Here is a 13,398-nt window from a genome sequence, read left to right as displayed (position 1 = left end):
TTCTTGGTCTAGCAGGCTACTATAGATGTTTGTAAAGGATTTTTCAGTCATTGCTTTGCCATTGACGGGATCTACTAGAAAAGAGGTTAGGTTTGAGTGGATGAAAATTGTGAATAAAGTTTCAGCAACTGAAGCATTATCTCACTCATGCACCTGTTTTAGCACTCCCAGATGATAAAGGTAATTATGAGGTCTACAGTGATGCATCCTTGAATGGGTTAGGATGTGTGTTGATGCAACATGATAGAGTGATTGCTACACTTCACGACAATTGAAACCTCATGAGATGAATTACCCTACTCATGATTTAGAATTAGCAACTATCATCTTTGCTTTGAAGATTTGGAGACATTGTCTTTATGGGAAGAAAAGTGCAAGATTTTTATGAATCAAAAGAGTATCCAATATCTGTTTATTTAGAGGTATCTTAATCTTAGGCAACGAAGGTGGATTGTGTTGCTTAGTGATTATGATTGCACGACCAGGGTGATCGTGCAAATGTTGTGGCCAATGCTTTTAGTAGGAAGACCCCAGCGAGAATTAATGCTTGGTACGATTGCCATGTTCATTTTCTTATGGATTTGAGATCTACTGGAGTAAAATTAGGAATGGAAGATCGAAAAGAAAACGTACTTGCTAATTTTCGAGTTAGGCCTATTTGGTAGGTCGTACTCGAGACTCAAGTGTTTGACGAAGAAATTCAAGAATTTATTTAAAGCAAGGAATAACGGGAAAAAGATAGACCTCAGAGTTAGAGAATCAGATGACAAGCTTATGCAAGAGAACAAGGTGTTTATACCTAATGTTATGAAATTAAAGGAAGCAATTTTGGAATTTGCATACTGTTCAACTTATACAATGCATCCTGGAGGTACTACGATGTATTATACCATTCGATCATTTTACTATTGGTCAGGTATGAAAAGAGAAATGTTTGTATATATAAATAGATGTAACATCTGTCAGCAGGTTAAAACGAAAAGAAAGAAGTCTTTTAGATTGATGTAGTTACTTCCCGTTCCACAGCGGAAATGAGAAAATATTAATATAGATTATGTGTGCAAGTTTCCTCGTTCACGAGATGGTTATGATGAAATTGAGGTGATAATTGATTGGCTTACTAAATCAGCGCAGTATTCTTCAATGAAAGAGCAGTAACCTTTCCAGAAGTGCAACAATTATTTATCTGTCTTATGGAAAAGAGATTTGGGCTTACGGATCTGTTGAACTTCTTGGGCATGTTGGTCCTTTCAGTTTATTCCCTAAAGCAACGCCATAAGGTCGTGGAAAGCTGTGTCTTGTGTTTCGAAATTGTTAGAATTGTGGATGGATGGTATTCAAGGCCCGGAGTTAGTGGAAGAGACTACTCGGAATATTCAAGTAATTAAGTCTAACTTGGAACTGAGCCAGGATCGGCTGAAGAGCTTAGCAGACAAACATGCCACTGACCGGACGTGTAATGCAGAAGATTGGATGTTTTTTAAATTATCACCTTAGAAGGTGCGGTTCGGGTCGAAATGGAAGACAAGTTAAATCCTAAGTACATCAGGCCGTCTTTGACTATTGAAGGAATTGGTGAAATACTTTCAAGTTTGAGTACCTTCGGGATTGGATAAGGTGTATAGTGTAGTTCATGTTTTGATGCTTCATTACAAAGTAGCAGATTCGTCGTGTATGATTCCGGTTCAGCCTTTAGAGATTAATCCGGATGTGACTTATAATGAGGAACCCATGATTATTTTGGAATAGAAAGAGGAAGTCCTGAGAAATTAAACAGTGTACTTGGTAAAAGTTTTATGGTGGAATCATTCAGCAGAAGAAACTACTTGGGAGACAAAATATCAAATAAGAGAGGTGTTTCAGGTTGTTTTATGGATATCGATGGATGGTAAAGATTGTGTAAATTTCGAGGACAAATTTTTTTAAGGTGGGTAGATTGTGACAGCCCGTTCCTGATTTTAAGAGTTTTAAAGTTTAATAAAGGATTTTACAAAAATGCTCTTTGAGGCACGCACATTATTCGAGGTTAATCATTGTGTCGTGCCATCTAAGATTTGTTTTCTTGACATATCCTCGTAGTACTCGTCGCTACGGACGCGTGGGCGCAGACGGTGCGTGATTTAGAGTTATATCAAAGAATTTATTAACGTTTGAAATTTGGGCATTTTAGGAATTATAATTTAGTAAAATCTGGAATTTTTTTTATGATAATGGACGGCCCAGATTTAATGAAGAATTAAATGGATGGCTGGGATGAGAGAAGAGGTTTTTGGGTGTGTGTGCGTAAGAAGAAGAAGAAGAATGAGGATTGGGCAGTGAGGAAGAAAGAAAAAAGGGAAAAAAAATGGGATTGGGCAAAACTGCCCAATCTGAAAGAAGAAGGAGAGGACGAATCAAGAGAAGAGAGAAAGAGAGGATGGCCAATCGGAACAGAGAAAAGGAGGAAAGGAGAGAGGGCGAGAAGCGGAGGAGAGAATATCAGAAACGGGTTTTCCCCAACCCGTTTACCCGCGCACCCATCTCTATTTTTTCCGACGATTTTCACCCGTTTTTCCGGCGAATTGCTTCAAGAAACCTCATGGGAAAGACTCTAGGAGCCTTCCTCTACCCATTCCATCTCAAAATTGGAGAGATTTAGCTTTGAAAATGGAGAAAACCGCAAGGAGGGGTGCGACGGCTTTGGCTTCGAATCACCCAATCCCGAAGCAATTTCTTCCAATTTCCACCACCCATAGCTTCCCATTGAGGCCTAGAACAAAGCCCAAGCATTAGTTGGAGCATCGGAGTTGATTTGAGAACGAATTGGAACTCACTCAATTCTAGGGTTCGCACAGATTTCGGTGAAATTGGAGTTCTTCCAGACCAAATTGACCTTGGCCTCAGGTATAAAGTTTACTCTACTCATTGAGATCTTCAATTCTGTATTTTTTGAGAATTTTTGGAAATAGTTGGATTTTCCGGCGAGCCGGGGTGGCCGACCGCCACCCGCGGCGGCCCGTGCGGCGGCGCGTGGCCAATGGCCCGCCAATGTCATTCTTAGCATGTGTTTAAGGTTCTAGGTTCAGTTTTGATAATTGATGGACGTAAATTGAGTAATTGAACCTAAGTTCGTTTCGATTCGTGGTTAGGTGAAAATGTGAATTTACGATCCAACCGTCGGATCGTCACCAAACTTTGATATGTTGTAATACATAATATTTGAGGATTATAGGAACTTACGGATTGGGAATCCGATTTACGGATCTTTCGGAATTGGAGTTGTAAGTGCATAAAATAGAATGTTAACCGTCACTTGGTTTTGACAATTGACGGAGATCCGACCGTTGGATGGTAATGAAATTTTAGGATGTTGTCCTAGAAGTATATTGTGGACCTCTAGAAGTTATGGATTTGAAATCTGAGTTGCAGATCTTCCGGATCGAACTACGTAGTGACGTGTTTTATATAAGTTATATATTATATCGATATGATTTCTGAGGTTGGATTTGATTATTGTTCTAGGCGCCGATCGTCATGATGCCTTGATGTGTTGTGCTAGGGAGTTGTTGGGCAAACTCCAGGTGAGTGGGCAGTATTTTTGTTTATACCTATATACTATCGATTTTCCAGAAATTGAGTTTAAATGAAAGTATGTTTTAAAATGCCATGCATGCATATTATGAGATATATGAATTGATAATTGATGCATATATATATGTGAATTGGTGCTGTGGACGCACATGTGAGTATCAGGTGAGTTTTATGTTATTCATGTGAATCATTGATGATGTGCATTGTGTTGAGAGTTCATAACCTGCACCCCTGGTGTTAGTGCTTATATTATTCACCGCACCGCACGCTCACCTTGGATCCAAGTAGGTGCATGTCGTACAGACCATGAGAGGGTTCCGACATGCTAGTCGTACAGACCACTAGAGGTGGTTCTGATTGGTAGGTGACCTTAGATTATGTGCACAGATGATTGATGAGAGAAGCACTAGAGCGTATTATTACACCATTCTTGTCGTACAGACTACTTCAGGTAGTTCCGACTTATGTGTAGAGTAGCGCTGTACATGTCACCATGGTGACTCCGGTTGGATTGGATATTGAGCTATAGAATAACCGTACAGAACCAACTGCATGGTCTCCGGTTGATTCCTTATTTCACCTGTTATATTGATGCATCCCTATTCTGTTTTTGACATTATAGCATGACATACTTTCTGGTTTTGATAAAGATTGATGATTTGAGATATTTGAAGGTATATGCTATTATGTTATTTTCTGGGAAATTATACAGGTTTTACAGTGAGGGGTTAGAAATGTTTTAAATGAAATGTTTTAAAAAAACTTTGTTTTATTGACCCACTCAACTTTGTTTTGCGCCCCTCCAGGTTCAAGTTAGCAGAGCTTTGGTGGCCACGAGGAATCCAACGGTGTTCAGACAGAATTCACAAAAGTAAGACTCACCCTCGGATGTTTCATCTTAGTAATTGTATCTTTAAAGCTTCCGAACTGTGTAAATGGCTACGTCACACTCACGTGATGGCCAGCATGTCCTCCTTCGGAATGGGGTGTGTCAAGTTTTGATAGGTAAGGACGGTTTCGGAAATAACATTGAGTGTAAAGAGATAATGATAGATAAATCAAATATAATGCAGGCATAAAAAGTAAGTTGGCTGCTCTCTCTCTCCCCCCGCCCCCTTTTTAAAAGATTCTTAAATTGATCTCGTCACACTAGTATTTTCATTTTTTTTTATTTGTTAACATGAAAGGTCAGGGTCATAGAGCCTTAAATTAACTCAAAAGGGAACTACAAGGAAGATTAACAAGGACCGTCATCATCAATCAAGGATAAATCTTAATTCGTAAAAAGTATATAAAAATTGGGTTTTGGTGTTCTGGATACATTGAATTTCTCGAAGGATTTAGTACACATAAAAGACTTGCCAACAAAACGAGGAACAACAAAACATGAGTTGCGTTTTTTCTTAAAAAACCATGATTTGGGATAAAAATGTTAAGGGTAAATTACACTTTACCACCTCAGGTTTGGGGTCTGTTGCAACCTCATACAACATCTTTAAAGCATTTCATTTTCATACATTAAGTACTATTTTATTTCAATATAATACATTCATTACATTTTTCATCTATTGATCCGTTAAGAGTTGACGTGACTGCCACATTTGTGCTACGTGGCAAAAATAATAATTCTTTTATTCATTAAAAATATTATAATAATTTATGCAATTAAAAAAAAAAACTGGAAACCCAAAAACCCTTCTTCCCCCGAGCCCTCCCCTTCCCTGCAACCCAAACACCCCATCCCACCCCACGCCTACCTTCCCCGCAACCCCGCACCCCACCTTACCTCCATTTCCTCTACTCTCTTCACCTCCCCTCCCATCCAAAAACCCACCCCATCCCATCCAAACAAATGCCCAGATCTCATTCTCTCCCACATTTCTCTGATTCAGATTCGACTTTCCTCGTTTCGGATCCGCCGAGATCATCCTCCACCTCTTTGTCCCCGGCCATCATGCTCCTCCTCAACGGTGACACCATCCCTCACCTCTTCATCACCATCATCCGCTACGTCCTCCTCTCCGAGAACCACACCATCAAGAAGCTCCTCCTCTTCTACCTCGAGATCATCTATAAGACTAACTCCAAGGGGAAGGTCCTATCGGAGATGAACCTCATCTACCAGAACCTCCGCAACAACCTCTGGTTTCTCTGCCGCTTGAATGAGTTCGAGATCATTGAGCCGCTGATCCCCTCAATTCTCGCCAATTTGGAGCACCGCCACCCGTTTGTGCAACGGAATGCGGTCCTGGCTATCATGTTCATACTGGTTGCCACAGAAGGAGACGTTGCTGGACAGCGCACCGGAAGAGAATAGAGGAGAGGGAAGTGGGTCGAGGGAAGAAAGGTTTCTGGGTTTTCAGTTTTTTTTCTTCTTCTTTTAATTGGGTAAATTATTATAATATTTTAAATGAATAAAAAATTATTATTTTTGCCACGTGGCATAAATTTGGCAGTCATGTGACACAAATGTGGCAGCCACGTCAGCTCTTAATGGATCAATGGATGAAAAATGTAACGGGTGCATTATATTGAAATAAAATAGTACTTGAGGTATGAAAGTGAAATGTTTTAAAGATGTTGTATGAGGGTGCAATAGACCCCAAACCGAAAGTGGTAAAGTGTAATTTACCCAAATGTTAATGAAGTTGTATAGTAGGTGGGGAAGACAATGTATGTAAACGAAGGGGTTGTATGAAATATGGATTCCTCGAGTCATGTAAGAAATTAAGTCTTAAGTGGGATATAAATCTGATTAAAAAATGGAAGTGTTTTAAAGTTTTATAAAACCCCATGGCAACTTCAAATTAAACGACACCACCTTTTGCATCGCACCGCCTTCCATGGCAGCCACAATTGCCTTCCACAATCTTTGACTTCGAACAACGTTCATAAAACATGAAGGCTCCCTCTTATCTCAACGCCTTCTTTTCGACGCCTTCGCCACCCCTTCTTCGTCAGACTAGCAATCGTGGTTCCTCGTGTCATCGGTTTTGTACGTCATGGAAATTTTGTAAGCCTCATATCTGCATTCCATTCCACCAAATGCCAATTCATGAAGTAGAAGGGCTATTTCATTCTGAAGAAAGTTAAGGTTCCACTATAAAACCAATTGATAATATAAGGAGTAGCTCAACTTACTTATAAGTTCATACAAGGTCCTTCATCTCATCAATGTGGGACTCATGCTCAACATGCCCCTTCACGTGTGGCGAATTTTCAAGCCTAACACGTGGACAACACAACAGGGTGACGTGCAACACGTGTGGGCATTTGGCTTCACACGTGAGACAACCTACTCTAATACTATGAAGAAAGTTGAGGTTCTACCATAAAACCAATTAACAATATGAGGAGTAACTCAACTTACTTATAAGCCCATGCAAAATCCCTCGTACAAAAGATTCACTGACATCGTGAAGAAGCCACGGGAAAGTGGTGGGCGTAGATGTGTTAGGGCTTGATGTGGGTTGATTTTGTTTTAATTTATTTTTCACATTTATTTATAGGGATATAGGCCAAAACGTAGCCCGTTTTGACACAAAATTCGTCTCCAACCGAGGGTTGGGCCAAAAGGCTTGTGGGAGCCACTGGACCATAAATCAGCCACAAGGCTTGCGGGCTGGCCAAAGAAAGCTAGCCAACCAGCTTGATTTGGGTAGGCACAATCCAGTCCAATGGTAACATGACATCATCTTGACGCCAGTGTAATATGATGAATGAATTGAATATCTGTTGTAAGACACGAAATTTATGATGAATGCATTGAATATCTGTTGTAAGACACGAAATTTATACAATAATATACATGTCTATATCACAAATTTACTGCATATCATTGTGCTATTGTCCTTAAACGTTATGTTCTAAAGAGTATACACAAGTCTTTCTCTATTTGAGATGTTGTGTTCTGCTTAACGATACACAAAAAGGAAAAAGAGGATGTCACAAATTATACTCTTCTAAAAGCCCGTGGACGGGTACCGTTCATTAACAGTGCCCACCTAGTTTTGTCCCTCATTCTCTTCATGATTTTTCAGTTTTAGCGGGGTTGTATGGTGAATTGTCCATTTTGCCCCTCTCATTTTCTTTCACTTTCCACTTTCCTCTTCTTTTCTTCTCTTTCCGTTTCTCTCTGTTTTTTGGTTTCGAATCCGATCGAATTCTCTTACAAGGTGTTTGCCCTTTTTTCCCCTGTTTTCCATGAAGGAATCGCTCACGTCTAGGTATGTTGGTTTATACGTTTGTTTATTTTCTATTTGGTTAGGAAGAAAATTTTACAATTGATTGTTGTCAAGTTCGGGTCTTCAGCTTTTTGCCCAGCATTTTCTTTGTTTTTTCATGCTCTAACGGGGTTGTATGGTGAATTGGCCATTTTGCCCCTCTCATTTTCTTTCACTTTCCACTTTCCTCTTCTTTTCTTCTCTTTCCGTTTCTCTCTGTTTTTTGGTTTCGAATCCGATCGAATTCTCTTACAAGGTGTTTGCCCTTTTTTCCCCTGTTTTCCATGAAGGAATCGCTCGCGTCTAGGTATGTTGGTTTATACGTTTGTTTATTTTCTGTTTGGTTAGGAAGAAAATTTTACAATTGATTGTTGTCAAGTTCGGGTCTTCAGCTTTTTGCCCAGCATTTTCTTTGTTTTTTCATGCTCTAAGTCTGATTGTTATCTCTAATTTTGTATTTGGGTTGCAGGAAACCTTTTTCTTCCAGTTTTAGGGTTTTATTCTTTGAGCTTGCGTGCCTCTTTTGGCTCAAGTATATAATTCATCTCTTTGGCGTTAATTTTGTTTTTGTTTGGGTTCTTTGATTGTCTATGCATCCATCTTTCCCTCAATCTTAAGGTCGTACCCAGTGCACAAGGCTCCCGCTTTACGCAGGGTCTGGGAGAGGTGAATGTCGGCTAGCCTTACCCCCATTTATGAAGAGGCTGCTCCCAAGTCTCGAACCCGAGACCTACCGCTCATGGGCGAAGGCACTTGCCATCGCACCCAGTGCAACCTCTTTTTCCCTCAATCTTAAGAAAAGAAAAAAAAAGGATGGTCATCCTTAATTTTTGGGTTTTGCTCTGCATGTTTCGGTTTTTTGGTGTGGGTGAGGATTTTTTATTTTTTATTTTGTGTGTGACATAGAACCGAGTGCAATGGCGTTCTAGGATTCATATAGCCGACCTCACTTATTGGGAAAATGCTTTGTTGTTGTTGTTGTGTGTTTTAGTTAAACGGTTAAACATATCTCAGAAACACATGTGGATGATCATATGATTAATTTTTGGGAAGAGAGAGAGAGAGAGAGTTAAAAAATGTAGTCTATATGAGTTCACATAAATTTCCTTTCATAGTTTCATTGCGGCGCAGATTAGCTTAACCATTATCTCTTAAGAGCTAGAAAGGTTATCCAGAGGATTACATGTTATAGGTTAAAAATGGAGGAGACAATATGACTAATAGATCAGGACAAAAACTGTGTATCATATTGAGGAAACAATATGACTGATATGGATTTTTTTTTTCATTGGTGAAAAAAGATGGTTAGCAGTAAATTGATTGTATTTTTATTTTTATTGAATTCAGTTAGCCGACATTTACCTCTCCCAGACCCTGCGTAAAGCGGGAGCCTTGTGCACTGGGTACGACCTTTTTTTTTTTATATTGAATTCAGTTAGCCATGTTCAGTTTATTCAGTTTGATTTGACGGAATTTCTTGCGTAGAAGAGCTAGGGTTTCTTGGTGAGCTCTTCGGGTTGTGCATCTGGGTAATTTTCTTTTGTTAAAATTTGGTGTTTTTGTTATTGTGATTTCGGGTATCGTGATTTTGGGGATTTTGTTTATAGGTTCGGATTCCCCATCATGGTGTCTAATTTTGTTTTGTTTTGTTTTTGGCTTTAGGAAATTGTGGTTTTTTGGATTTGGGGCTTTTGTTTGCAGCCTTCAGAACCATGTATATTTGAGGTGAGCGATTTCAAGATTTTAGAGTTCTGATTTGGACTTTTGTTTGGTATTTGGTTATATTGGACTTGAATTTGCTTTTTTGTTGTCGATTATATTGAAATCAGAGCTTGGGTTTAGATTTTTATTTGGTTTTGATTATAATTTTTTGCACTTATTAGATTTGATAAGTTCAGAATCGGTTATTAGTTTGGTTTGACAAGTGAGGGAGGTAGAGGGAGAGAGATTAACCCATGCACAAAAAATCAATAAATTTAGTTAACATTAACCTTAGCTTTTTCCTGACTTCAATACTCGGTGCAGTTCGTTGGCTCTATGCTCGGTGCTCTCTTCTGCATTCAGTGCTAAATTCAACCTCTTCGTGATTGAATTGAAAGCAACCACTATTAAACTTTACAGTAAATTGTAGCAATGGTTAAATTTTGGTTCGTTCCCGTTTTCCTTTTATCAATCCTCTCCCTTTCTAATTTAAATTGAATTATTCTGGCCTCCATGGATTTCAGCATCGTATTTCTTAGACCTTAATTTTTTAATTTTTTAATTTTTGTATTCTTATCAGGAGCGGCTAAGTAGTTTTATAGTTTAATGTCTAAAATATTATCCTCGGATATAAATCTTTACTGCTTTGTATTCCATCTGATTTTGATAACATTTATAATTTTATTTCAATTTGCTCAATTAATATTGCAGTTTAATAGTCTTGCTTATTCTGTATGACGAGTTATTTTAATAACATTTTGTTTAGGCCCGATTTTACACTATCGGTTTGTACGATCAAAGCCTTTGATGAACATGGCTCTCAACCGTTGGATGACAGGATAGTTGAGATAATTATTATTGAAAGATACATTGTGGTTTTAATCATGATATTATCTTTTAATGGTGAATTATCTTTTAATTATGCATGCACGACAGTAGAGATTGATGACTTGTGGTGTTGGTGTTGTCAGATTGAGTATAGGATCTGTTTGGACCCGATTTTACACCATCGGCCTAAGCGGTCGATGCCGTTGAGTAAGCATGGTTCTCAACCGTTGGATAAAAAGTTAAGATATTATTGTTAAGAGATAATATTATTATTTTTAATTATAATAATTATCTCTTAACAAGTTATCTCGGTTTTTATGCAAAATAAATGGGATGGAGACAAGTAGATTTGTGATGGGGACGTGAGCTTTGAATCAGGTTGCTTTGTTTTGCTGGACATGCTTTGTATTTGATAAGGATGAAATTGAAATAGTGATGTGGTCAGAATGGCTTTTGGGATTAGCCAAATACCTACAAGCTTGCTGTAAACGTGGGTTATCATTAGCAATGGTTGATGAGGTGGCGGCTTTTAATTTTGCATGCAGCAAATAAGGAGTTCTATTAGGATTCTATCTTTGGCTAACGTGTGGAGGAGATGATAAGGATTATCTATGGTTCCATGCAATTTAGAATTCTATCAGGATGCATGTGATGACTTCCAGTTGGCCAACGAGTGATGAGGGGACAATTATCCTAATGCAATTGTGCGTATAGGATAATCAACAAGATTAAGTGATGATTATTCTACCTAATATTCCAAGAATCGTGTGAGGGTGAGGCAATTCATTCTTATAAATACAAAGTCGCAGACAATATTCAAGGGACCTCAAATTCAACACACAACTGCCCTGCACAAACTTTCTCAACAATTGAGATTTTTTTTATTTTCTTTTTTTGCTGACACATCTTCCGTTGGCATCAACAGCACTGTGAAAGCAACCGGTGATATCTTAAGTCGGCATAGATAGCTCTGTCACCGTAGAATCAGCCGATCTCGCAGCATCTTCCGTTGGCATCAACATCACTGCGGCAAGGACGGTTGATTACCTATCCAAGTCTCGGTTGAGAAGGATTTCTGAATTCTTATTGGTCGAGGTCATCTCATCAGCCTTCTCGGCGAAGTGAGGTGTTACGAGTTACTACATTCGGCACATTGGAAGCCGAATTGGATATTGAACTTCGCTAAGTTAGCAGCCTTGTCTTCAGGCTCTAGAACCCGAAGGCCGAGACGTGTTCCTTCCTCGGCCACAATCGCAAGATCAAGAAGTCAGCAGCGCACCCAACGCAACATCAACAAATTTACTCCTCGGTCGAGCTCGGCCGACGAGTTGGCACACCCCGCATTCACCGAAGGACGTAGTTAGCTTATAGATTACTCGGCCTACGCGCCACGTAGGCTTGGTAGTTTCTAGGGTCAACAGGATCATATGGTAGTTTCTAGGGTCAACAGGATCATAAAAATTGATGATGGAGTTACAGTGTCCATGCCCTGTGAAAGACTACCAACTATATGTATATATATATATATATATATATATATATATAAAGCGGATTGACGAAGGACGTGATGTCTGATGGCCTAGACCACATACATATTATATTTATATATATATATATATATAATGGATGGTTGTTTAGATAAATATTATTTGTTCAAAGCCTAGCATGTAGGTTATCTTGGGAATCTTAATGGGATAAAGGACCTCCAATTATTTGTTTAGATAAATAGTACTTCAGTGCTATAAATACAGATGCAGTGGCAACGAAAAAAATGACCTCCAATTCAACACACAAAACTGCCATGCGCAAACTCTCTCAACAACTTTGAGATTTTTTATTTTCTCTTTTCGCTGACACATCTTCCATTAGCATCAACATCACTGTGAAAGCAACCGGTGATATCTTAAGTCGGCATAGATAGCTCTGTCACCGTAGAATCAGCCGGTCTCGCAGCATCTTCCGTTGGCATCAACAGCACTACGGCGGGGACGGTTGATTACCTATCCAAGTCTCGGTCGAGAAGGATTTCTGAATCCTTATTGGTCGAGGTCATCTCATCAGCCTTCTCGGCAAAGTGAGGTGTTACAGTTATTACATTCGGCACATTGAAAGCCGAATTCGATTCGTGAACTTTGTAAGAATAGTAGCCTTGTCTTCAGGCTCGAGAATCCAAGAGGTCGAGACGTGTTCCTTTCTCGGCCGCAATCGCAAGACGCAGAAGTCAGTCGTGCACCCAACGCAACATCAACAAATTTACTCCTCGGCCGACGAGTTGGCACGCCCCGCATTCACCGAAGGACGTAGTTAGCTTATAGATTACTCGGCCTGCGCGCCACGTAGGCTTGGTAGTTTCTAGGGTCAACATTTTGGCACGCCCAGTGGGACCCAGTGCTAAAACTACGAAGTTCACATGATCTATCTCGATCAGGCTTCATGGGAAGAGTGTCATCTTCTATTAAAGAAGCAAAAACAACTTCTCGAGAGATTGGGAAGAATTTCTGAAAGGCAAGAGGCCGGGGGGCAAATTTCCGCTCCGACCACAACCAATATTCGGCCTAAGAAAATTGTTAATTTGGCCGAAGAACAAAGGCCACCTATTTTTTCGGTCGAGGCTGAAAATATGGTCGGCCAAGACGAAAAACCTAGGCCACCTATTTTTTCGGTCGAGACTGAAAGTGTAGTAGGCCTAGAAGGAAAAATTCAAGTTTCTGAGCCACAAATCGGCTTAGAAAATGATTCGACAGAAAAGTGCTCCAATGACGAACAAGGCCGAGACATAGGCCTAGCCGGAAAAACCACGCCAATTGATATGATTATTGGCGATAAAGCCGATAGGGAGAAATCTCATTCGGTTAAATTGTTTGAGTTAAAAGATGAAATTAGCGAAATTATTATGCCCGGGGGGCATAATAATTGTTCAACACATTCGGCGGCCGAAAATGAAAAATATTTCACCAAGTCAGAAATATTTGGAGATAATCTTTTATTCAGCTTTGGAAAATGTCAAAGTGAAAATTTTGATGTAAAAAGATCTCGGCTCGGAATAAAACATCGTTGGCCTCCTCCACTTTATAGT

The 13,398-nt window shown here is 39.5% G+C and overlaps 1 protein-coding gene and 1 long non-coding RNA gene across 2 annotated transcripts in view; one reads left to right on the top strand and one right to left on the bottom strand.

Annotated features, from left to right (window-relative positions):
• LOC126599782 (glycosyltransferase BC10-like) overlaps positions 1–13,398 on the bottom strand; it is a 39,537-nt gene that overhangs the window by 16,115 nt on the left and 10,024 nt on the right. The window lies entirely within an intron of this gene.
• LOC126599784 (uncharacterized) overlaps positions 1–13,398 on the top strand; it is a 37,913-nt gene that overhangs the window by 20,776 nt on the left and 3,739 nt on the right. The window contains exon 3 of the long non-coding RNA XR_007615234.1: positions 9,456–9,518. This is a non-coding gene — a long non-coding RNA (uncharacterized LOC126599784). The remainder of the gene's footprint in view (positions 1–9,455; positions 9,519–13,398) is intronic.

The sequence above is a fragment of the Malus sylvestris genome, chromosome 14 (assembly GCF_916048215.2).
Source record: "Malus sylvestris chromosome 14, drMalSylv7.2, whole genome shotgun sequence".
In the NCBI taxonomy this organism is placed as follows: Eukaryota; Viridiplantae; Streptophyta; class Magnoliopsida; order Rosales; family Rosaceae; genus Malus; species Malus sylvestris.
Note: the sequence above shows the minus strand (reverse complement) of the source record. Positions and strands in the feature narration are given on the sequence as shown.